Source organism: Electrona antarctica, assembly GCF_951216825.1.
Source record: "Electrona antarctica genome assembly, chromosome: 24".
NCBI lineage: Eukaryota > Metazoa > Chordata > Actinopteri > Myctophiformes > Myctophidae > Electrona > Electrona antarctica.
In genome coordinates this window covers 24,616,939-24,644,564 of record NC_136803.1, presented here as the reverse complement: position 1 = coordinate 24,644,564, position 27,626 = coordinate 24,616,939, and the positions used below count along the sequence as shown (strand labels likewise).

At 44.5% G+C, this 27,626-nt stretch overlaps 1 long non-coding RNA gene across 1 annotated transcript; it reads left to right on the top strand.

Annotated features, from left to right (window-relative positions):
* The first annotated feature begins 20,609 nt into the window (after positions 1-20,609).
* LOC306917037 lies at positions 20,610-26,080 on the top strand. Its single transcript, XR_013789096.1, has 4 exons — positions 20,610-20,797; positions 22,826-22,943; positions 25,254-25,352; positions 25,952-26,080. It is a non-coding gene; the product is annotated as an uncharacterized lncRNA (long non-coding RNA).
* Positions 26,081-27,626: the final 1,546 nt, after the last annotated feature.

Genomic DNA, 27,626 nt, shown 5'->3' with positions numbered 1-27,626 from the left:
TTCCTAGAGTTGCACCAACGAGGTGGCAATATACATCGAGATTGGTCAATACAGTCTATGAGAAGAGAGTTGCCCTGAAGGAGCTGTTTGACAACATACTGGAACATCATGATGAATATGAAGACGCTGCGTGCATATGGCTGATGGATTTAATGCACGTTTGGAGGATTTTGAATTTTGTTTTTTGCTTGAAACATTCAATGGGTTTTTTAATCATTCGGATGTTCTTTTTGGAATTCTACAGAAAAAAGCATTGGATGTACAATTCTGCCTGACAAGGGTGAACGAGTTTTGTGACACAATTGAACGAGAGAGGGGCCGGTTCAGTCAAATCTACGATGACACAGCCATCTCAAGTCCACCCGGCGCACGCCGAGGCCAAGGAGACCATCGCACATGTGGCCCCTTGGGATTATTTGGTTCAAAAAGACTAAAGCATTACAACTCTGAAACAGTTGGTACAACTCTGAAACACTGAAACACTACCACCCCCCATTTAAAAATGTACAGACATTCAGTTTAGGCATTTAAGAATGCCTAAACACTGTTTTGTAACAGTAAAAAGACAGCAGAGGGCGCTTTGAGGCTTTGTTACATGTGGTTTCTTGCACACGTTAAACAGGAAGTTGTAGTATTCAGATCAGATCAGTGCAGTACAGACTGAATGAGACACTGAATGTAAACTGATGTGTGATCTAAATCTGTTTCACAGGTAAGAGCTGCTATAATGACAAAAGAGTACATTTCCATGAGTGTGCATGAATGGGGATCGGAATGGGCAGATGGGGCAGAGATGAGTTCAGTATGAGAGTGTTTTATGATGAGTTGTGATTATCCTGGTGTTTAGCATTAGCACTTAGCAGGCTAACACTGCAACACAGCAGCCATGTTGATTAAGTTTGGACTGTGATATTTCTGTCAATCATCAACATAATGTTTGCAGTTGGTAACAGAGTTTTGGAGTATTTTATGATTATTTGGAGATGTTGAAAATATTAATGTCTGTTTATGGCAGATTTGCATTATTCTCTAAGAGTGTGTTCTGGGAGCTAATGTTGTGCTTGTTGTATTTCTCAGTCAACCAACATAAGAAGTGCTATTTACTAAGATTGCTGCTGAAGCTGTGTTATGTACTGTATGTTAAACTGAAGGTTTTGGCACGGTATTATGTTTATTGCAGCAGTGTTTATTGAAAATACTGTGTTCAAGAAAGTTGTAGTATTCAGATCAGATCAGTGCAGTACAGACTGAATGAGACACTGAATGTAAACTGATGTGTGATCTAAATCTGTTTCACAGATTCCCCTATCCTGAAAACTAAAATAAATGTGTTGCACCGGAGTGAGGATTCTCCGGTGCAACACACACACTACCAACAACTCCACAGCAAGGACAACATTCTGTCCCAGATACGACACAGGTTTCAAGACCACGAAAAATGTATGTTTCTCTCCCTCCTTGACCCACAGCACTTTCAGACCTACCGGAAAAAATTCCCGCAAACAGCCTTCTCCAGGTTAACAGAGAGTCACGGAACACTGTTCGATCTATCCAAGCTAAAAACAGAACTGACTGTAATGTATGCTATGACTGATTTTGAAGGGAAAAGTCCGTCTGATCTCCTTGATTTCCTGAAGAAGAACAATCTGAACGAGGCCATGGGGCAACTTTACACATTGGCATGTGTGGCAGTGACTATCCCTGTGTCCACGGCTTCTGTCGAGCGGTCATTCTCGGCATTAAAGCGAATCAAAACGTATTCCAGAAATGCCACAGGACAGACTCGACTTTCAGCATTAGCCTCCATGTCGATAGAAAAGGAATTATTGGTGGAACTGAAACGCACAGATAAACTGTACAACAGAGTCATTGAAGTGTTCCTGAGGAAAGAAAGGAGGATGGATTTTGTGTTCAAATAATCAGTCTTTGGTGAGTAGGCATACAATGCTTTTTTTATGTGTAGGCCTATGTATGTTTCGCATTTTATTTCGTTAATATTAAATAGCCTATATATACAAAAAAAGGCAAATAGCCTATGGTGCAAAATATTTGTTTTCTTTCTTTTATTTTCAGTGAATAGTTGTGTCTTTATCATCACGTTTCTTAAATTAAACTGCTTTGGGTGTGACATTGATTGAATGATTGATTAACAGTTTGCAGAATTAGGCTATGGTGCAAAATATTTGTTTTCTCTCTTTTATTTTCAGTGAATAGTTGTGTCTTTATCATCACGTTTCTTAAATGAAACTGCTTTGGGTGCGACATTGATTGAATGATTGATTGATTAACAGTTTGCAGAATTAGGCTACAGGCTATGCGCTGTTTAGTGAACAGACTTGTTAACGCTCACATGGTGAGTAGGCATAAAATGCATTTTATTTTTTATTAAATGTGTAGGCATATGTATGTTTCGCATTTTAATTCGTTAATATTAAATAGCCTATATATTAAAAAAATAAAATGGCAAATAGCCTATGTTGCAAACTATTTGTTGTCTTTCTTTTATTTTCACTTCAGTGAATAGTTGTGTCTTTATCATCACGTTTCTTAAATGAAACTGCTTTGGGTGCGACATTGCGCTGAAGTTAGTGAACAAACTTGTTAAAGCTCACATACTTTGTTTTGGTGGACTTAAAACTAAAAGCCTTTTGACAGTATCCATACCAAGCGATCTTAAAGCTGGTAGTTTAACACTCTTAATAATGCGACTTTATTTATATGAAATGCTTTGGAAATATTAATAACTCTGTTGCACTCGACTATGTTTAAGGTGACACAACGCACAGTTATACTGCGTGTCTGTCTAAATGTATAGTGTCTAAAGCTAGCCATGGCATCATAATGATGGTAATAAGAGGTGGATTGGACTGTGTGGGACGGCACTAGGACCTCACTGAAGGCCCAGGCTCCAGACCCACGGACCGCCACTGTAATAGAAAACACTCACGGGCGCGTGTGGTAATCGAGCGAACATTTAGCGTGCTCAAAAAGCGATTCAGCTGTTTGGACAAGTCAGGTGGAGTCTTGCAATACACCCCTCAGAAAGTACCATCTTTCTTTGTCGCATGCTGTGTGTTGCACAACATAGCCATGCGTCATAGACTGGTGCTAGAAGGCTTTGATGAGGACAGGTGGTTGGAACATTACCGGAGAGAGCAAGCAGAGCTGCATGTTCCAGCTCCAAATGATGATAATATAGTGCAGGCAACCGCAAAGGCAGCGAGGGACCAGGTGGCAGATGATCTGGTGCGACGCCGTCGCCGTTAGTTGCCTGGTAAGCAAACTACAAACAGATTATTATTAATTATTATTTTTCTTAGCCTATCGTAATTTTGATTTATTTCAGACGGGAGACGCCAGCTCACAGTATGTAGCCTCCGCATACTGGCACGCATTCCGTGCGTAATGGCCCTTTAGGCCTATACACTCATTCCTGCAGAGCAGAGGAGCTGAAACCAGGTCTTTATTGCACTTTTTATTCACTCATTTTGTAATTTCCTTTTTATATTTGGCTACATTTTTTTGGAATAGATTAAAAGTGGTTAGCTTGTTTAAGGTGACTTTATTTGGATTTCGGGAATAAGAGGGACATTTAAGTTTGGAACCACTTTTTAGTTTGACCATATTAATTCGACTATATAAGTACTGTGGACATTTGCTGGAAATCATTGCAATTTACAATTTACAATTTAGGCATTTAGCAGACGCTCTTAATCCAGAGCGATTTACATTAAGCAATAACAAAAGCATGGCATACATCACATATATTATATAAAAAGTAGTTATCATGAATCATGCGTAAACTAAGAACGTAACAGTGGAGTATCTATGTTAACTATACATACTATACTATATAATATATTATACATGTGTACTATAAAGTGCTATGACTACATAAAGTGCAATTCTAGAGCTGTCTGTCTACGTAACAAGCTATAAGTCTGTTTAAAATACTATCTAAGTCTACATAATGTGCTATCTAAGGGGCTAGGCTAGGGCAAGTGCTACGGGCCATGGTGGAGTCTGAAGAGGTGGGTTTTCAGACTACGGCGCACTTGTTTCGTACAATCAAGGCCCTCGCCATCGGGAAATCTCTACTGCTCCGGAGACCCCTCTCTCCCCTTCTCTGCGGAGGTGTGTTTATTCTGAAATAAAACAAATGCAGCTGTTCCATTTTGCCAGACTATTAAATAGCGTCTCCCCTTTGTCTTCCTGTCTGCAGTTGAACGTATGGTTACTTGGTAACCTTTGTTCTCTGAGTGAAGAGACTACCTCTCCACCCAACATATTTCATATGTAAGGGGAATGACCCCACCTCACTTGTGACGTGGATATCTCTTTAAGACACACCAGTTGTACTGGCACGCACGGGTATATAAGGCCCAGGTGTGCGTGATTACACTGGTTTACTTGATCGACACCGCTTCTGAGCGACATCTTGGTGGAGAGGTAGTCTCTTCACTCAGAGAACAAAGGTTACCAAGTAACCATACGTTCTCTATGTATCGAGACTACCTCTCCACCCAACATATTTCATATGTAAGGGGAACTCTGTAAGACACCTCGTGAGGAAGCGAAGCAGTCCCAGAACCCCGAAGACACCGCCAGTGGGCTCCGACCCTCGTAGAACCTGATAAATGCTGACAGCGTCGATCAAGAGGCTGTCCCACAGATCTCAGATTGGAGGGCACCTCGAAGCCCATGTGGCAGCGAGGCCCTGTGTGGAATGTGTACATGTTCCTGTTGGGGCTGGCCTGCCTGCCCGCCCATATGCCTGCTGGATTGTTTCACAAGCCAATGAGTGAAGTCCAGTCTTGGAGACTATCTCCCTAAGACAGTTAGGCCCATTTAAGGCCCTGAGAAGAACACTGAGGAAGGCGCTGCTTCACCACCCTGCTTAGGAGGGTGGGAAGGGTGAAAATCAATAGACTGGATGGCTCACACTCCGATCAGGCCGTAGGGCAAAATGCAGGGATTGGTGCCGACGACACCTAAGCATTGCCATGTAGGAAGCGGCAGCACCCCTCACTGACAGGGACATTCTTGTGGCCGCTAACGGCAAGAATGCTGTCCTGTGAGAAGCCATTGCAGCCCAAGTCTCCACGGGCTTAATTGGCTCTCTAACACCGTTCAAGTCCGTCACACGTTCGAGACCCTGAGGCCAACGAAAGTTCGTGTGGAAGCAAAAACTGGCTGTTTCTAGCCGCGTTACAGACCGTCACACGGGTAATTTATAGTAGAACTAACTACAACGCTAGCTAGGGCCACGCCGGGCCACTATTGCAAAGCTAAATTACCCACCAAGTTAGTATTAACCCGGTAAAAGAAAGCGGACTTACCGTCTTTCTTCGACTTGAAGCCTCGGGGAAAGGTAGTTTCCGCGGCACCGAGAAACCTTCTCGTCCTTATGGAAATAATCAGATACCAATCGGGAGACTTCGCTGCGGTGTGTGTTACACATGAGAAGAACGTATGGTTACTTGGTAACCTTTGTTCTCTGAGTGAAGAGACTACCTCTCCACCCAACATATTTCATATGTAAGGGGGAATACCTCTGGATGAGGAGGGAGCTCACTCCGTGGCTTCGGTAGCCGGTCTCCAACACACAGAATTACACCCAGGTGTTTACACAGCCACGCCGTAATACAACCTTATGGTGGTTCTGCTCACCCCTGACAGTCACATTCTGCTGTGTGAACAGACAGAATTATTCGCTGGAACAACGTGGAACGTGTAAACTGACGCTGTCAACGGTACGCCCGCGTAGTGCATGACTGTGAATGACAGATAATGCAATGTTCAGAAGAGCCGGAGACACCAAGTGCACCGTGACTGCCCTCGGCCCTAAGGGGCGGAGGCACCGCCTGAGGGTGGCCCGACTCACTAGAGCAAGGGACCGAGTCCCTGCTTTGCCCTCTAACACATGCCGAGGAGCGCTGTGGACTGTGAGAGTTGACGCCTGCAAGGCCTCTTGTCGAGGTGCCCAAAGTGCTGCAGGTGCCTGGCCACATTGTTGTGGCACTGCACCTCTGAGCGAGCACACATCATTCGGTTATCCGATTTAGGATGCAAAGGCCCTCCCGCCAAGGACTGCGTCCAATCGGGGGGCTAGACATATGCCGAATGGGACGATACGGGACTCAAAGGTTCCGTCGTCTAAGACAAGCCGGTCAGTGCGTCAGTATGTCCGACCCGGGATCTGAGTATAAACATCCCCGGTCGAGCATGGCAAGCCAGTCGTCTTGGAGGATGGCTTGCCAGACCCTCAGCCCTTCCTTGCCAGGAGAGTGCTGTAAGCAGCACACAACCCCCCGAAGACATAGTGGAACCCACCCAGGGGTCCACCTGAATTGTCTTCCAGGACAGCCGCTGTCCCGAGAGACAGCGGGTGGGGTCTGGGGCCTTAACTGTCAGGACTGAGGGATGGGCTTAGCCCGCCGAGCACCTTTTAGCCATACCCCGCCGGTTGGCCTGTAACCGGACACGTAGGTCCCTGGAACTGCCAAACCTGACTGGGGTTGCACAGCCTGAGGGCAACCGAGGCAAGCTGCTCACGGCTGCTTGTGGAGGTGCACATCCTGTACACCTCCACAGCCTCCTTAGGATGCTGTAGCAAAGCACTGGCCTTTTTGGTCAAACATGGCCGACGGCTCAATAGGCAGCGTCATTGGGGGAGCTTGGTCCTCCTATCGCAGCTTGGATTGGGGCCGCCGCAGATGGCGCCTCATCAGAGGGCATCGATAGCATCGCCCGCTGCTGCTGCCTGGGGAGCCTGGAAGCCAGTAGCTGCAGCTCCTAAAGGTCCGGGCCATTATGGTCACATACGCGCCGCATATAAGCCGGTGCTGAAGTAGTGACAAAATAGGCCTGTGTTGACTAGCTGCGCCTAGATGGCCATAGTGCATTCTCGGGATGAGAAGGAGCTTACTTTGTGGTTTCGAACCGGTAACCGGATTATACCATGCAAGTTTACCCCTATAGGTGCGTGAACGGCCTTGCCGTTATACACCGTACAGCGTACTCCGCCTGACAGCCGCGGCACACTCCGCTGTGTTACCGAAATTGGCGAAACTACATCACGAACGCGTGAACTGACCCCGTCAGCAATACGCTGTATATACAGTAGTGTGCAAGGGGCTGTGATTTCAGGGCTTGCTCCTGGCAGACTCAGACTCAGACTCAACGCAGACGATGGCTGCCACGGCAGCCATACACTCGTGTGGTGTTTGAATAGACTGTCTGCTCTGATCCCAAGGGATTTGGTAGTTTTAACTACAAACGAGCCACGATCGAACCCCGAGAGGGACGACTCAGCGTCAGCTTTCTGAACTGCAAAGTGCAGTGGCTCAATTCAGAGGGAAACTTGCTCCGTGGCTTCCCCCGTCCGCACGGGTTCTACCACGCAGTCTACACCGGAGTGCGTGAACGGTTTTTGCCGCAATACACCCCAGGGAGCTCTCTCTCACGAGGCGAGGCAAAAAAACACAGCCCTACAGACGCGGAAGTCGCCCCAGCGACAATCCGCCTGTATAGTGTGCTGTGTTCAGTGCTAGCCTGGCAGGACTGTTGTTTCGCTGCGCCGCCGCAGGTCAACTCCAGCCCACGGAATATGCCCCACGGATGCGTGAATTGACGCTACGCCAGCAATACACCCGTATAGAGCTTTCTTCCGCTGCCTTTATCAAGGATTACCGCGCCACTTGTCCTGTCTGTGTCCCTGCCCACAGGTCGACAGACAGGCTATACACCACAGGACGCGTGAGCTAACGCTACGTCAACAATACGCCTGTAATGGTGTTTTTGGCTGGTTACCCTGCCTATATACACTATTATTTTAATTATATTATATTATAATAATTATAATTATAATTATATTATAATAAAGATTAAATAAATACACATTCTGTTTGGACATGCTCAAGAACGGGGAGTATAGTAATGTGCTTGAGAAGTAAGGGTCACAGTTTACACTGCTGTCTCTCAGTCACATATAGATATTCATGTGTTGTTGTTTTGTTTTTGTTTTGTTGCAATTTGTAACATGTTTCGTGTGGATCCCAAAAGACTAGCTGACTGCCATGGCATCAGCTAATGGGGATCTTTCCGAATAACCAAATAAATAAACAACAGCCAGCAGAGCATCTATAATCTCTCTCTATCTCTTCCTCTGGAGGAAGGTCGCACCTGAACTCCACAGCTGAGCTGAGGCACAGAGTGTTTAAGTTGGAGACAACACTCTGCTCCAACCCTTTTGCATTATATTATATAGTGTATATACGTATGCAGATTTCCACTGTTTGGCCCATGCTTAGAACGGGGATCGCTTTCCAGGCAAAAATTACCCTACGATCTATCACCGTGATGTCACGGGGATGTCCCTCACAGGATTCCCTACACAGCACTGGAGACCAGACTTTGTTTGTTGTGGAATTAATGTCGCGCTGCATGCGTGAGTTGGCATTCAGCTCGTCCTGTCTATGACAGAACCACCACCGTCGCATGAGCTGACCCTTCAGCAATACGACAGTACGGTGCGCTGACTGCCTTTCCCAATTCGGAGAGCTTGCTCCGTGACGTCACACGGGATTCCCTTCGTGTCGTCTCAGATCCACACTGTCAGTGTGGAGTTTTGGGAAGTTTCGGAGGATACGCTTGCTCCGTGGCTTCCACCGTCCGCACGGGTTCCACCACGCAGTCTACACCGGAGTGCGTGAACGGTTTTATGGCCGCAATACACTCAAGCGAGCTCTCTCTCACGAGGCGAGCAAAGACACAGCGCTACAGACGCGGAAGTCGCCCCGGCGACAATACGACTGTGTTGTGTGTTGTGTTCAATGCTAGCCTGGCAGGACTGTTGTTTCGCTGCGCCACCGCAGGTCAACTCCAGCCCACGGAATATGCCCCACGGATGCGTGAATTGACGCTACGCCAACAATACACCCGTATGGAGCTCTATTCCGCTGCCTTTAACAAGGGTTACCGATCCACTTGTCCTGCTGTGTCCCTCCCCGGAGGTCGACAGACAGGCTATACACCACAGGACGCGTGAGCTAACGCAACGTCAACAATACGCCTGTAATGGTGTTTTGGCTGGTTACCCTGTTTTTGTTGGTTGTATACCTACAAAGGAGCTGTGTGACAGCAACCCAGAGAGGAGCATCCATGCCAGCTCTCTTAAACCGCATCCTGCAGTAGGTCAATCCGGCTGCCAGAACTCGTGAGTAGCTGCTTTTTAAAATGTCTAAAAAATGCAGTTATTGTTGATAACTTGCTCTGCACTTCTGTCGAGGAGACCACGTCTTGGACTGCTCGGTGGAGATCAAAAAATCAGTGTAATCACGCACACCTGGGCCTTATATACCCGTGCGTGCCAGTACAACTGGTGTGTCTTAAAGAGATATCCACGTCACAAGTGAGGTGGGGTCATTCCCCTTACATATGAAATATGTTGGGTGGAGAGGTAGTCTCGATACGATAGAGAACTTAAACCAGATGACCTGTTCTTTCCTTGAACACATTTGAAGTTGAGTTTCACTCGCACAGAAAACGGGTAAGCTTGATTTCAAATGTATTTATTGTAAATTAAAATGACAGCTTTGCTGTAAACTTATTAAAAAAAGGGTGCTCGTGCATGAGGTCAAAACAAACAATCATTTTTTGGCTCTCCCCCTCGGCAGACGCAGGCGTGGACCTCCACGGGTCAGCCGGCCACGGGAAGGACCAGGAGGAGTATCATCAGGCCGGCGACGGGCCGCTCTGGTGTTGTTGCTGGGGGATGAGCGAGGTGCCGGTGGTGTTGCTGATGGTGGTGTTGCTGATGGTGGTGCTGGAGGTGCGGGAGGAGGTGGAGGGGCTTGGGCCGTCGGAGGAGCGTGCCTCAACGATCCCAAATGAGCGAGCCGCTCCCATGCAACAGCGCAGCGCTCTAGCGCATTAGCGCTGCGCACGAGAGCCTCGGTGGCCCGCTCATGTGAGGCCGCGACCCGTCCCAGGGTGGTCTCTAGCATTTTGAACCCCGCCTGCTGCATGTCCAAGAACGGGCGATCCCCGTCCCTGGACAATGCTCGATGGGGTCCCCGCCTGAGACGACTCGCGGCCTCGGTCGCTGCCGGAGGCCCACTCCCCGACGGTCCTTCCCCGGGATCCACCTCCTCCTCCTCCTCCTCTCGCTCTCCCCCCGCTTCTGCTGGCTCCGACTCGCCAACCTCCTCCTGGTCGGATTCAGCAGCTACGCTGGAGGCGGCCGAGGAGCCATCTGTGGAATTACCATTGAAATTAGCTGCATTGTTTGACTGCATTCGTTGCAATAAATTACAGTTTGGAGATGTGTGTGATGGTGTCTCATTCCTTTCCACTGGGTAAATGTTGTAGGCTATGCATAGGATCCACATGTGAAGTGAGATTGGCTATTATTATACTATTTATTAGCCATGCTATGTTACCGAGATGTGTATTCTCCCACATTACACCACCTGGTGTAGCATGCAAATTAAAACTGAAGGCAGCAGTTATAATCCAACGAAAAAATAAGGAATTGGGATAAAATAACCCCACGAAAAAAAACCTCAACACATGAATCTTCTGAAATCCAATTGTTAAAAAGAAACTGATGCCTTAATTCCACTCTTTTTGGACTTATAGCCAATAACCCGTTTGATATTATTTCATTTCAAAATATATCTAGCCATTTCCACCGTGTATACGTGTAGAATTTACTACTATTGCAGTCCAAAAGCGTGTGGTTATTATCTTCACCAATTATTCTTTCGTTTTGATAACGAAATAACTGCCTTCAGTAGTTTTAATTTCATGGAATTGCGTGGCATGTGCCTACACTCGGCCATCATAAACCAGGTGTTAATTTGGGAGAATGTCCCCCCCCCCCCAATAATAAGTGGAATTGGAAGGAAATTGAATTACCAGATACCCCGCCGACCTCAACCCCACCGAAGCCCTCTATGCTTTCGGCGCAGAGGGTAGAGGCGGCGAGTTCCTCGGCTGAGAACCTCCAGCGTAGCTGTTCCTCCTCCCGTGGCCGACTGCTGCCGCCGGTTTTGGGCGACCTTTGGATTGAATATTCTATTGTCAATTTCAATATAAGGCAATATGCCATGGGGAGCCACCTATTAATCCCCAAGCCATTCTGGTCAATGTCAATATTCCCCATAACACCATCTATACAGTCAACTCAACATACCTTGTGTTTGCCCGTCCTCCGGAGATCAGCAAACCTCTTCTTGACTTGTGTCACAGTGCGGCTGACTCCGGAGGACGCACACGGCCGCCCGAACGGCAGTCCACGCCTGCTTTGCCAGGAGGAGGTTGGGAGGATGGGAAGGTGTCCCATATATGGCCCGTTTACGTCCTGTGACCTCATGCACGAGCACACGTATCTCTTCTCTGGAGAATCGAACAGCCCGGCGGCGTTCTGGTAACTCCGCCATTATAATAGCTTTGCACAGACCGCAGGTGATCACCTGACTTTTAAAGGGAATGGCATGATTGGCTGGAAGGAGAAACGCCCTAAACACTCCCATGACTAATTCAAGGCCGTTTTGCTCACACCACGGGGTGTCGAAAGCGCTTCTTACCAGGCCCATAATTGTAATATGACATTGCCCACGCCTCCACGTCTTAAAAACTGTAATATGATATGTAATTAGATTTCACCTGTGACCTGCTTAATCGGGCCCTTTAGTCTCTTCTTTATCCACGTTTGGGGAATGGGACACACAGGAGAGTTGTCATGGTTGCTTTAATCCTTCTTATAGTAATATGATTTGAGCTTTGCTAGTTTGCTTTCACCTCGTTGAGGTGAACACTGTTGTCGGGATCCGTGGTCGTGATCTAAAGTATAATTGCACGCCGGTGTTTTCATTCAAATCAGCGCAAGGCAAAACCATGCGCTGCTGATCCTAAATCAGTATAATCATCACACGTAACACAGCCGTTCGTGTCGCTGCAACACTAACCTTATCCTAGGTCAGCCTAAATGATCACACTGTAAACCGAACTTTGTTCCCCGTTTTTCTCCTCCGCAGCAGTGCGGAGCGACATTGAGGGGTCGGAAATAACGTGTGTGTCACTGTGAAGGCCGTAGACTACAATGCGCCATTGGACTGGCCCCATGAAGTGAACGGAGTTGGCGTAACTCTGCAAAGTGGTGACGATTTTGACGTAGGCTGGTGGTCTTGCGCAAGAATGTGTTATTTCATAGAAATGGGTATTGTACTGTAAATATGACAGTTGCATGGATGCAAAGTAGTGGTTGATGTCTGGACAGGCATGCTGTTGGTGTTGTGCATGGTGAGATGTGTGCAAACGGTGTGGTTTGGTAGGAGAAGGCGGACAAAGGATGGGGTGTTGCGCTGTCTATTAGGGTGGCAGGATTAGGGCTCTACTTCACGGCACGGCACTCCATCTTTAAGAGTGTGTAGCTGTGGACAAAAGTGGACAAAACCTGCCTACAACCATACAGCGTTTAGAAAGTCATTTAAATAAAGTTATATTTTAAACTTTAAAATGGCTATACAATGTCACGATTACAGCCCACTAAATGTAATGTGTTTTTAAAGATTCATAATAACTATTATTGTGGTCTCATGGATATAGTCCATAATTCCATATTTGCAATATTCTATGTCAAAGGGTTCTATGTCAAAAGTCAATCATCATGGGTGAGAGAGGAGACTCCCGGTCTAGACTAGAGCAATCGCTTCAGCCCAAGCACCCTGTAGAGAATTCCATTGTTCTTTACTGTTTGAGGCTGTGCCAGGTGTGAGAGAAATGTAGCATTCTATTGTCTCAAGGAACTTTCTGGATGTTTCTGAAGACACCAAATGTTTCTTTTCACTCTCTATGTAAAGTCTAAACTCCACCCCTGTGTTCAACTCTGTCTATGCAAAAGTACTATATATTGTCTCAGTAACTGCAATGTTAAACTAGTAGTCTTGGGCAGGCTGGCCACCAAGGTGGTCAGCTTTGCTTGTGCTCCCGTGGGCCACCCATGGCCACGGCGAAGCTCTCTGCTGTCTTTGTCTTTGGATCGAATAAATGCCAAATGGTCAACTCTGGGATCTTCAGTTCACTCTCTCTGCCTGCGTTTCTTCATCTGATGCGTTGACTACAGTTTGCTTTAGTTTAGAGAGTTCATTTCTCTCTAGTTTAGTGAGTTTAGTGAGTTTAGTTGTGTGGAAATACATGACACTATTATTATGTTGCTCTTAACAGTATCCTAACTCCTGTCCCCATGTTTCATTCTTCTGACTGGCTGCTGTTGCTGCTGTAACACGTTCTCTGCATGGAGATTAAATGGATGTTAAGAGACTTCAGCTCTTGATAATAAGCACTGATTCATTTGAAGTGGAAGGAGATCTTGTAGGCCTATAGACAGACCTTTTTTAATTTCTGTGAAGTTGTGTTCTCACATATTATAGTTGACTGCATGAGATTGTCTACTTTCACAATGGAAGAGAGTTAAATGTAATGCCTCAACTCCAACTACAATTCCAAATGCTCGCCAAGGTGGGGGGTCCTTATTAGTTCAAATATGATAATTTTGGGACACACACACGCACACACGTACGCACGCCAGGGAGGAGAGCTTGTAGGCCTACAGTACAGTAGCCTACAGTACGTACAGCACAAGTACAGTACCACTCAGTTCAGACCGGTCAGATTTTTGAGTGGTGTAAACCACTCCTACAACTGGCTTTTTTGTGCAGAAAAAATGAGCATGGTTGCTATGTTCACCCTGTTGTAATGACGTAATGAAATCACACCCAGGTGAACAGGGTGAACATAGCAACCATGCTCATTTTTTCTGCACAAACAAAGCCAGGTAATGAAATCACACCCGGGTGTGATTTCATTACGTCAGACATGATTTCATTACGTCAGACAGACCTTACACCACTCAGTTCACACGGGTGTGATTTTTTTAATATTATTTAGCATACCCAATAGTAACATAATCCATTGCATTGAATCCATCTTCTATGAATTATGTTTGCGATGGTTGTTGAAAACCACCATGCCAACAATCAAAGTAGTCACAAAAAGTGCACAATCTTTACGAATTCCCTACCAGCTAGGACACATTTAATAATGTTGAACATTGACATTGAGTCATAATCAGCAAAAATCTTACACAATCATGATGTGATTATAAATCACAGATAAAAATATAAATAATGGACAGGTATGATTTTCAAGTTAGTTGAAGTTAATGAAACAAGTTGAAGTTTATTGTCATAACAACATACAGTACATAATTAGCAGTCATGAAATGATTGGACCCAAATGGACCCTGACCCCATGAGGATTTTACTTTTATGACCTCAGCGTGCGCACGCACGCACACACCTCAGCATGTGTGTGTGTGTGTGTGTGTTCTAACTGTTCTTGGATGGTACTGTACCTCCTCTCTCTATCACACACACTGATGATTCATTCCACCACACCCTGAACCCAACATAGAGCGGTTCAGTGAATTTGGCCTGGAAGGTGTGCAGGTGAGTGTGAGTGCTAGAGGACACCGTGAAGAAGGACACAGTGCCATCAAGATAGTCAACACGCACTGCTACTCTACTGGAGGGAGAGGAGGGACGGTCAGGGAGCTCGGTTTTCTTCTTATTGTGACACACGGTGTAGGGCAGGCGGTGTTAAAAATGCCGTCGCATTTCAGACTCCAGGACTTCTCGTTGAGTCCAAACTCGCCGTCGACACCCTGTCTGTGGAGGCCTCTGTATGCCACTGCTATCTGAACGCCTCCACTCCACTCGACCACCCAGGAACAGCGTTTAGTCACGGTCAGCCTCTTTCTACACATCACCTGCCTCAAGTCTTTAAATCTGTCCGGGTTAACAGTGTACTTCTGCTCCGCACTCGTCCATGTCACTTTCCTGTTGTTCTCAGACAGAAAGGTCTTTGTGTGTGCCGTGTTTGGATCCAGTGTGAGTTCACACACATCTGATGAGAGAACAAGACGGTGAACATTAAAATCATCACGCGCGCAAACGCGCACACGCACACGCACACGCACACACACACACACACACACACACACACACACACACACACACACACACACACACACACACACACACACACACGCCCTCGTCTGAGTCAACCAGTCCCCTTTCCTTTGAGTAGTATTTTAAACACCCTGCCACCACCAACGCTGCTACTCCTCTAAAAATAATAATAATTGAGCTGCACAAGGACAATAAAAGCTCACCTCTGTGTGGATCCTTGCCAGCACGATCCTGTTGAACACAGTCATGTTATTTCATTTCAACAACATGTACAGTATGGTATTGTATTGTATGAACTCTATTGAACAAGTAATTCTGATCAACAACATCATGTCTTGAAAGAGGGAGGAGATATGACAAAGAAAGCCATGACAGACAGACAGACAGACAGACAGACAGGCAGACATCAGTGAGTGAGTGAAAGAGTTTATAATGCGTCATGTATTCTTTACCAGCTCCTTTTGCACTTGGAAGACGGCCTCCCATATCCCATCCCTGTGCTTCTTATACAGGCCTTCTGCCACAGCTTTGCAGTCTGGGAACAACACAGGCACACAGTTGAGTAACAGTTGAGTGCAGTAACTATACGTTTTTGGACACACCGACTTATTTGTAGCCCAAAGGTCGAATTAGAGTTCGTGATTTTGAGGGATAAACAATTACCTCAAGAACATAATTACAATTCGTGTAATATAACTTATTGTACATTTACCCCACTACATTTATTTGAAAACTTTAGTATAGTTACTTTGAATATTATTACAAAACATACATTAAACACAATGCGTTGCGAGCTTTTTAATAGCTCGCAACGCAAACAAATATAGCCAATATTTTCGTACTTTTACTAGAGTACATTCCGTACTTTTACCTGTAACAGAGTACTTCTACATTGCAGTATTGATACTTTTACATTAAAGGTATAATCAGTGATTTCACTTATTTTTTCTTATTTTTTGGATAATCCTCCCTACTATAAAGTGTGCTGACCATATAAGGAGTTCCTCCATGTCCCCAGTGAGCCCCTGGGGTCAAAAACCCTAGTTTCGGTTTGGGCTTTGGGTGGCAAAGCCTTCATCCAATAAGGATGAGAGGGGCCTTCCTCCAATCATGATCGAGGGGGGCGGGCATTGGTGCACGTGCTGTTGGTCTGTTGTACTTCCCCCACTGTAGAGCGTGTGCATGTGCACATCTTGTTACCGGGTGGACCGGGTTTTTTTCCAACTCACCCAAATCACTGAATGCTCCTTTAAGTAAACAAAAAAGTAGTACTTTTTCCACCACTGCCAGTATCTCTACAGGTGGGAGGTATAAAACTACTTTCCAAGTGATGGTTGTTGCAGGTCAGTCTCCTCACCTTTAAAACTGGGTCTGTCTTCCTTCTTTTGGCTCCAGCACCTCTTCATGAGTTGTAGCAGCTCCTCCAGCCCTTCGGCCTGCATTCCATCAATATCCTCTAGGGGTGGCCGTACTCCCTTACAGACATTACATTTAAAATAGTAGTTTTTTTTTCAACCAATGACAAAGCTTCTAGGAACATCTTTGAATGCAGATTGCGGCCCCTAGATGTGTCACAGAGACTAATTTTTTTTGGGAGCGTTCTACCCATTGCTGGCTGTCTGAATAATAATAATAAAAGTAATTCAAATACTTGCTTATAGCAGCTTTAAGGAGTTGTGTCCACCAAGACATTTTGGGTAACACTTTAGTTAATGTTGGGTCTATAATGCATTCCTAAAACATTATAACACTCATTATAAATGTTTATAATCATGTATGACAACTCAAAATATTATTTATAAAGTATTATTAAGTGCTTATAACACATGGCCATAACTGTGCTCATAACGCATGGTACCATTTAAAATGCATTATAAATTGATTTATAATAATGATGCATTACAGACAGACAGTTAATGCATTACAAGTAAAATGTTACCTGGTACTAAGTTTATAATGCATCATAGCCAGGACTTATACATCACATTGATATAACTTATAAATACTTCCTAAACCATGCTATAAGTTCTTATGCATAATTATACACACATAATACGTATTTTAATGCCTTATCAGTGCATTATAGACCTGACCTTAAATGACAACTCCAGATAAAATAACATAGGCTCATTTTCCTACATATATTGATCCCAAATGACTTGCCTTGGGGGTTTATTTAGCAGAAATTCCCCTGTCGTCCAGTTTCCTCAGCAGCCCTCATACATAGAGTAACATAGAGTGGAGCACATAAGCATATATTGCTTTTACACTATTTGTTGGGTTCAAAAGTGATTTTGAAAAGGGAAAAGTCATTACAAACACATGCATTCCTTGGTTGTCCCACACGAGCCATGCACCACAGTCTGCTAAACAGATGTTATGTTGTTATTTGTTTTGCCATGTCTTGGAAAAGACGCGCTGTGATTGTAGTCAGTACAGTCACTTTGATTGGCATTTGGCACTTGGGACAACCAAGACATGGATGTGTTTGTAATGACAACTTCTCTGGAAGACAACGAAGGAGAAAGAAAGAAAAAATACAGAAGACGAGAAAGATAATTACTCACTTAAAATGCTCCACACCAGTATCCCGTAACTAAAAAAAAGAGACATTGATCATCATTTAGCATACATAGTCCACTTATCACACATGGGACACACTGGTTGAATTTCGGTCCCACAGAAAATGGCAAAGGGAATGATAAATACCTGTAGACATCAAAGGCAAGGGTGGCCCCCTCTGACCCCGAGGCCTCTGGAGGTGCGAAGAAGGGTGTGCACGCCCCAATGAGATTTTTGGCCGTCCTTATGTCTTCAAACCTGGCGAGGCCAAAGTCAGTGATCTGGATGAATAACGGAGAGAAAAATGAACAGAGGGAGAGAGAGGGGGGGGGGGGTAGGAGGAATAGACAGAGGGTAAAGGAGAGAGAGCAAGAGTGAATGATGATGTAACAGTACTGCGAGTCTGCGACCAGAGCCATCAAATAAAAGAGTTATGATATTGAGGAGGCAGAAACCGAGTGCTCGAGCGCTGTTCGTGCTGCCTGGAGAGGGACAAGCTGGAGTTTGAAATATATATTGTTTTCAACGACGGCGGTGCAAATAAGAGCAATTTTAGGCATGGGTGCAACATGTCAACTGTAGTATTGCTGTTGCCTGAGTCCAATGTATTTCTGCCTACTTCCGGTCCAGGACTTGTCCCTATTTGTTGTCCCCATTCTCAATAGAAGTCTATGTGGCCCAGGCGGTGGCTCTGTCTTACTCTATGGCTCTGTCTGCGACAACAGCCAGGCAAGCTCTATCACATTATCAAGTGGCTGCTTGAACACGCACCTTTTGAAGAGTTTCTACCCGGCTACCATCAGACTGTTGAACCAGGACTGGACACTGCCTTGTTCAACTGTGTGTCGTGTCTCACCACACCTCTCAGCCATTATAAAATACAAGGTAGCCTCAAAATTCTTGTGGCTTATTGCTTTAGTCAATTGTGTCTATAAATTCAACCGTTTTCTGCAGCTCAAGCCACAATACCCCCCCCCCCCCATCTCACACATACACACACACACACACACACACACACACACACACACACACACACACACACACACACACACACACACACACACACACACACACATTTCATTTTATAGTTGTATTATGTAAAAACAAGAAATGATGACAGTCAGCTGCTTTTATATTTGCGGCGGTGGTGGTCCACAGTAAAAACTAGAAAAAGTGCCCCTCGGGGCACAGGTCTCCACCAGGGCAGGTCAGGTTGTGGCCTCCTGGTGGTGCTATAATAGGCCAATATGAAAAGGGTGACATTTCTTCTTATGCCTTGGATGGCATTTGGATGATTTGAGGGATTTTGTTCCAAATGTGTTTTGCAAAAATCCACCTGTTGGTGGCGCTATAACAGGCCAATGTGAAAAGGGTGGGATATATTCCTCAGCCTAGTAGGAAAGTCCAGGAAAGATCCTACGAACTTTAAAAGCCAATGTTAGCCAATTAGGATGGAATCTGAAATATCGGACAGATCTGTCTTGAACACACACGGACTCACGCACACACAGAGTGCGAAACATACTCTCTGCCCATGCCTTCGGCCTGGTGGAGACAAATTATTATAATAATTAAATGGCAGATGTACAAGCTCCCAACCCAACGTGTCGATATATGAATATGATGCATTGTGAGCTTGTAGATATAGGCTATTTTAACTATTGTATTCTTTTTTTATTATATATTTGGTAAAGGAATGGTTTTGGTCATACAAGGTTTCCATCTGACAGCATGGTTCTGTATCGTATCAGCAGTATTCCATTCAAATTGGCTACTATGAATTCCACAGGCCTGGGAATACAACCTGACCTGGCGGGGATATGCGGCCCGGGGTCCGGCCGGCTACTTTCTGCTTAATATGGTATGGATATAGGCCTACATACTGTTGACATTTACAACTTTATCAACAAAAATACTTATACATGCAATGATGCACAAATAAATTGCATTAAACAGTGCTGCCGGGTGGGTCTTTGCGCCACCGCTCTGGCATTGGAAAATGCTTTGAGGTCCAATGTTAGGCTGCCTCCAATCTGAGAACCCATCGGCAAATAAAGGAATAGCAGCGCCCTCTTTTTCCTTGAAATTGGACGTGAGTCAACAGTCTGTCTTGAGAGGCTGCCTCAAAAAGGTCAGAGACTGTTGCTTTATTTTATTGTTTGTTATTTATGTATACAATACTGTCCGTTTTGAGATGCTGCAGTGTGTGCAGTTCAGATTGTTGATGTTGAATCCAAAATGTGGAATATGCAGCACAAAAAGGCTGATGAGAGACTGTTGACTATTTTTGTTTTATATCCTGCAATTATTCAGTTTGGCTGATTGGAGACTTCTTATTCAAATGAATTGGATTCAGTTGTAAAAGGAGCTGGCTAAACAGCTTCTTTTTGCGGGTGGAAGGGGCCCGGTTGAAAAGTAATATATAAAGTAATGTGTAACAGTATTACTATTGATTCCAAGTAATAATAATAAAAGTAATGTAATGTAATATTATTACTTTTTCTAAGGAGTAGTAAGTAAAGTAAAGATATTACTCTCCTAAGTAATATTGCCCAAAACTGGTTGTGCAGGCCCCACAGCTTTCGGACCTGCTAACCTGCCTGCTCAGAAAGGCTTTAAATACCCCTGTCACTTAACCTCTGCCTCCCTCTAGGGGTTACATAAAGATGGTGCTGGAAGCAGCAGGATGTTTTTGAATGTGGAAGACATAAGTGCTGAAGAACTGGACAACACATTGAGAGAGGGGTTTACCCTGACTCAGCCAAATGCGGCTTAAGAATAGAACGGAAATATCAGTATAAGGGGAAAGTTCGGGTGGGCACTGTAAATATGATTCACTGAGGATGCCAAAGTAGACATTATATTCCCAACCTGTGGAGGGCAGTAATACGCCTCGCGGCGTCCACACTGCCGGAAATCCAAAAGAAGAAGAAGAAGAAGAAGAAGACTGTTACCCACAATGCAGTTGTGAAAACAACATGGCGGTGTGTTGACTGCGCGGTGGCATTTTGATGCACACTTTTGCATTTCGGGAAGTTTAAACCAAAGATTCGACATCGTTAGTCCCCCCCGCAGGGTACCGGGATCTGGGTTGACACTTTAACAAACAAAGAAAAGTAAAAACGTGTCGTTTCAAAACAGTGTGGTCGTTAAGCAGCAGCAGGACGTTTGTTAGCAGCTCAACCACTGAAACACAGCAGGTAAACTATTCACGTTGTGCTTCATTCGTTTGTCTTTGTTTGACTCGTCTTTTAAGATGGAACATCAATCGTATTTCTCTGCTTGCTTGTAAATGTGCTCATAAACAACCAGTAGTTACCCCAGTAAAAAATAAGGTATTTTCTTCTCCTTTCTCCCTCTGTTTTTGTCACAATCTTGGTTAACTAGTTACTTAGATTATAGGATACTTAATTAGCCTATATTATTACATTGTTACATTTCTCTCAAACGCTACCCACCGTTGACTGTCATTGTAACAATGTAATGCGGAAGTGCTCATTCTATCTCAATGGAATAGTTCCAGCCATTGGAGCAATGTTTGGAACTATCGCCCATAGGTACCCGCTTTGCGGCGAGATCAAAGCGTGTCACCACTCTCTTACTAGATTACTCTGACACAGACTATGCGAGATATTGTCATTGTAGTTCTGCATGCACTTTTTACTCTTTGTACAATAGAAAACAGACGTTCAACAGTACATGCGGTCATTGGCAGTGTAATTAGTGCCCTTAAGAAGTAATGTACACTCACTGGCGAAACGGCTGATCATGCATCAAATTAAATACCTTCACCTTCTCCCACTGAACCCCACCCCCTGGCTCTCCTTGAACACAAAGGCGTTGCATTTGCATGTCTATGGGAGGGTCGCGCCACGTAATGGACATGCCCGTGAATGGCACGTGATGACGTCAACATGGCTTTGCATATTTGCTATAAAGGTTCAAAAGTGCAAACAGTGGTGTGTGTGCTGTGGATTTTTGAGTGGTGCAACCACTCCTATAGACAGCTATCTGGGTCCCTGGGTCTGTCCCTGGCTGGCTAACACGCACACACACACTCTCTTTAATATGATGATTTGGGGTGTTACAGTAGGCTACAGTACAGTAGAGTAGAGGGATCCCTACACGGTCATTTCTCAACCATTTCGGACGCGGGTGGCTCGCCGGAATTGGGCCGGCACCCTGGCCACGTTCCTGGGGGTCTGGATGTTCCGGAGACCCCCACACGGAGTTGCACCACTTACTTCACATGGGTGTGATTTTTTTTAAACTAGCGGAGCTGCATGTGCGACATCATGTCGCACATGCAGCTTAGAGGCTGGTCAATTGGTTATTTTATTTAATGAAACATATGTGTACGTATTGAATGAAAAATATGAATTATGAACCTACAGTGACTAGTCCAGTGTGGTGCCGTGACATTGAGTGATTTGATTGAATTGAAATATGTATTAACAGTTTGCAGAATTACAGTACATTTCAAGCACAAACTCAATACAAAGACTGTTAACTGTGAGTGGACGACCCAATTAAGCTTTTTTTTTAAGTTTACAAGAGGGTCCACCTTGTTCAATTCATCAAAACATTTAGAGACGTACAAATAGACACTTCTATATAGTCAAAGAACAGAACAGGAATTAATCATAAGGGAGACACAAGTCCAGTGGTGCTGCAGAATACTTTAATATTTGGAATGTATCAATGTCACTTCAGTTTAACCACTAAACCCTTTATACTTGGACCACCAAACCTAATATATGGACTCCCAAACCTAAAATAGCCGATCTACAAGCTCACATGTAATATGTAAAATATCAAATTGTCCCTAAGCAGCCATTTTAATTGAGGCAGAAGTGAGCCTTTAGTTTGCTGAGTGAATGTGTGGCATTATTTATTTAGTATTGTCTTTCTCATTTTTGTAGTGCAGATGAATTTGATAGGAAATGTTAAAATATATTGAATTCATTTTGGTTTAAATTGAACTCTAAGGGCAGTATTATGCTTGTCTTAAGTACCAGGTCTTATGACTTAACTTAAGACCTGGAGGCGTGGTCAATGCTGTTTGGCCACTCAGAATAGCCAAATGGCATTGATCACGCCTCCAGGTCTTAAGTTAAGTAATAAGACCTGGTACTTAAGACACGCATAATACTGCCCTAAATGTTAAAACAGCTAAGATGAAGCTGAATGATAACTAAAACATTATTTTCTGTTGGTGATTTCCACAGAGCACCACAGAAGGAGATCTCACGCCATCAGGAGAGATGACCTCCAAAAGATATTCAGCACTGGACCAGGGACTGTTTCATGCAAAGCTGCAACCTGTATTAAAGTTGTACAGGATGGGTATGTACTGTTTTATTTATAGCTAGTTAAACATGTGAGCCATGAGCTATTGTACATTTAATCGCTTCCATAGCGACAATCTGCCGAAATCTCTCACGGCCATGTCTATTTTACATCTGGGTGGCTGCACAAACATTGACTGCCAACAACGGCTATTTATATGTATTTATGCAGTTAAGCATTTCCAACGCGTTTCCAACTCTTAACTGCCAAAGACGGTGCTTTACATTCAAAGTTCTTTTCAGTGGTTTACCATAGATGGCGCTCTTCGCTAACGTATTAATGGCTTTAGGTTACTAAGCGACAGATACAACCGGAAATGCAACAGCGTAACTAGACGTCAGTAGGCCCCTACGCAGGCTGGTCAGCGCCAGACACCACCCCCCTCGCGTGGTCTGCATTTTGGTTTATAAACAGCGGGGCACTGTACAGTAGTTGGGATTTGTGAACAGAGCCGCAGAATCCAGTCTGGACTCAGGATAGCCCACTGCACACTAGGGCATTAACGACTTGAGATTTTTCCAAGTCGACTTGTCAGACAGTAAAGTCGAAGTTGAGTCGATTTATCGTTTTGTATGACGGGGGGGGGGGGGTGGGTGGAGGTGTGCGCGCTCAACAGGGGCGGGTGGAGGTGCGCGCAATACGGAGCCTGTCAAACAAAGCACTGCGCACACAGTGGCCTCTCCAATATGGCAAAGCGCCGATTATCAAAACATAAAACTATAATAGTAAATACTAAACAGTGTGTGCGTCGCACACTGGTACACAGACCAGAAAAGAGAACACAACAGGAGAGGGGGCATCATTGGCACACAGCGCCAGCAGCAGCAGCGCAGCAGCACAGCGGCCCGAGAAGTACACAATACAAAATATAACATTAACACTAGTGGCAGTCATAGGACATAGGTCTATATATTATCATCCCAGCAGCAGTTTGGCACATCATCAGAATACAATCTGCATTACCTTCCACGTGAACCTTCTCCTCCTCCTTCCCCTCCAACTCGATAACGTTCTCATGTTAGTTTGTTACTTATTTTCTGAGCCATGCAAATAAACAACAACCCGCACCGCACTGACCGGAGACGGAGAGGTTCATATGATGTGCCCCGCGCGTAAAGCTAAACCAGAAACAGGAGTCATTGCGTCAGCACGGATGTAGCCTCGGAAAGCCAGACGTTTTATTTCCAGCATGGAGGTGAGGGGGATATCGTTTGGGGATAAAGTTTGCGCGCTTCTATCTGTTACTTCTCTGACGCAGCGCAGTTCAAACTTCAACTTCAGCCAGTCAATAGTGGGACACCGTGCGCTGAGAGCCACATACACAGCTGCAGTTGGTTTTTAATTAAGGGCGCGTTCTGAACTTCTGAATGCAATGCAAACTAATAGACCAATTATTTGTTTACAAACATTGGGACTGGGCGCACGGGTGACTGTTTCATGTAATCAATTCCCAACAGTGTTGCGCACAGAGAACAGCTGATATACAAGCTCACATCGCATCGCAGATGCGACTGTTGTGAGCGTAGAGGTCTGCGTGCGCGACACCATCGCGGGACGAAGCATAAATTATACTTGATGGGCTGCAGGTGCGCGTGCAAATAGGCTCTGCTGCCGTGTTCATGAGCGCACCTCCCGTTCTTATGACAGCGACTGGAGGTTCTGTTTTGAATTGCTATTATTGTTCAAACACAACAGAAACCAAGGATTGACTTCTGTCCGTGACAATAATCAATGCTACAGTTTGAATTCTGTACGCACGCACACAGAGCAAAAAATATGATATGAGAAACTTTTTTTTTTTTTTTTCAACTTTCGACTCCTCCTAATCTGAATCGACTTGTGTTAATGAAATCGATAAATCGATAAATCGATTTTTTTAGTGAATGCCCTACTGCACACTCTAACTTCTGACTTCCTTCACGTTATTCTCCACCAGAGCTGTTGGGAGGCGAGGCACGTGTGTGCCTATGGTGTGTGGCTGTGTGCTAGCAGCAGCCACCACCAGGCTCTGCCAAACGTTGGTCAACTCAACTGTTATTGCTTCGCTGTCTGTATTTATAATTTTATTTTACCGACAGCACGGTTGGGCGGCCGTGTGTCGCCCCCCCTTCCTTCTGGGCCTGCTTGCTAGTTACGCCCCTGCGGAAATGAACCGGAAGTGAACATCAGCGTTCAGCGTTATCAGATTTATAAATATACATTACGTACATCCACGACAAAAATAAATTATGTATTATTCAAGTTCAGAGGAGTTTCTGGTCTTAGTTAATCCTAAACTCCTCTGGGATTTCAATGGTTTCTTTCCAGACTCGGAGGAGTCCAGACAGCAGGCTCAGATGAATTCTCCAGACCCAGCCAGACCTGTTTCAGTGAAACAGGAGGAACCTGAAGAGCAGCCAGACCTCAGTAAGTCTCTCTTTTCCAGCTTCAAGGTGTTGTTCATTGTCACATAACAACAGCTGCTGCTGCAACCGAAACGGCTTGTAAATCCACCGATCAGTTCAATAGTTAAAGTCCATTGAAAATTGAATGGTGGTCTCGGGTGAAGTGGAACGATACAGGAAAGGGGTGTTCCAATATGAGTGTTCTAGAAATTTCTCTAACATGGGAGTGGATGGCAGGCCAGTTGTATTCTCACTGGAGACCTAGCCTGTGCACCATTTAATTTAGTATATATGATCCTGTTGGGAGCGGATGATATTGTTACGTCATGTTGTAGTATTCTTTTGTAGTCGACAGGCAGGAACAACGGGGTGGCAACTTCCTTTTCCCTCAAACCGATTTTTCTCAATAAAAGTTCCGTTAGATTGTTCCTGACTTTACATGACGTAACAATATCATCCGCTCCCGACAGATTTTTGAAACAGAGACCAGGCTTTCCTCCGAGGTGGTGGAAAGCCTGGTGAGGCGAGGTTACTGGAGACCTAGTGGAGAATACTAATAACAATAATTATTATTATTAGGTCTCCAGTTATTAAAGTCCTTATTCACTTGCTGCATTTCAGACCAGTGTGTGGAGTCCAGACTGCAGGTGAAGATGAACTCTCCAGACTCAGCCACGGACGTTTCTATTAAACAGGAACCTGAAGACGTTTCTATTAAACAGGAACCTGAAGACATTTCTATTAAACAGGAACCTGAAGACATTTCTATTAAACAGGAACCTGAAGACATTTCTATTAAACAGGAACCTGAAGACATTTCTATTAAACAGGAACCTGAAGACATTTCTATTAAACAGGAACCTGAAGACCACCAACACCTCAGTAAGTTTCATTTGCTCTTCCTTTTTCTCCTCCTATTTTCTGTTCTGTCGGGCTGCCACAATGTCTTATTTAAAGTTATTTTCACTACAATAACAATGGCAAAACATATCAGGACACTGATAATATGCCAATATGAAAAATATCTCTCAAATTTCATTTAGAAAGATTATTTTCTTATTACCATAAACAAAAGCAACATCATATTTTGCACAAATGCAATGAGAAAGTAAACTTGACAATATAAGTTCTCCATGTGATTTTCTTTACAGTAAGTAGGTCTCAAACAGATTTTCATGGTGTGTCTCTGTAGGATACGAGGTGTCTAGAAATGGCTCTGTGAGTCTGAACTGTGTAAGATGACAGATCTCTGACTATCTTTTAATCAGCTTCTTCATTTGAGGTTTAACCATTTGAACCCTAGTATACCTACAGTATATTGTGGGGGGAACAGTTGCCTGAAATAGTCAATCCACAAGCTCACAACACATTGCAATTAGCTGCAATGTAGGAATTGCTGTTATGTTCTGTTCGTTAATTTGACATGGACATCACAATCACATTAGACGAACCAGATTATTATTATTATTGCTTAAAGTGTATATTGCACGAGTGCTATTTTTCAGCACCTATCTACAGGAGGCTTTTCTAATTGCACTATAGTCGAGTACAAAAAATATAATATATAAATATATACAGTGAGTTGCTGCATTTTGTTGTGGATTATTAATAACTCATATAGTCTTTGAGAAATAATCGAGGTAGAGAGTGGACTGAAACAATGTCACATTTATTACAAGGAGTGGTCTGTACCAGCCCAGGGAAACTTGCACGGATGCAAGCCTCCTGAGCCCTTTACATTTCTCTCTCTTATACACAATGACAGAGCAGAGAATACATCGGAGGTGTGGTCAGTGGTCAGTAGACATGGTCAAACATGGGTCTTGGGTAAGAATAGGTAATCTTGACTGGCAATCAACAGGTGGAAGCCTTGCTTCCTATGCTCTTTAACACTAGCATGCCTGATTTAAAATCTCTACTAGTAAGACGGCTAACGGTCGGGCTGACCGTGTTTTTCGTGTGATTTGATTGGCCATTATCTCCCCCACTCGTCTAATGATTTTCACACCTCCCTGCACCCGTTGACGGCTTGCCATTGTCTTCTAAATGTTACATTCCAACTAATTCAAGGCAGCAGTTTCAACTGACAGCACAACTCAAGTTATTTTTTATTTTTCATTTCAGTTTACCAAACTATAATTATAGTGACGATGTGAGTGCTATATATTCAATATAGCGCTCACATCGTCACTATAATTAATTACCCTTGCACAGCAAACACTGTCCGACTTTATATTGAGACAATAAAATAGGCTAACACACGTTATTGTAACAGCCAGAGCCAGGCACACACAGA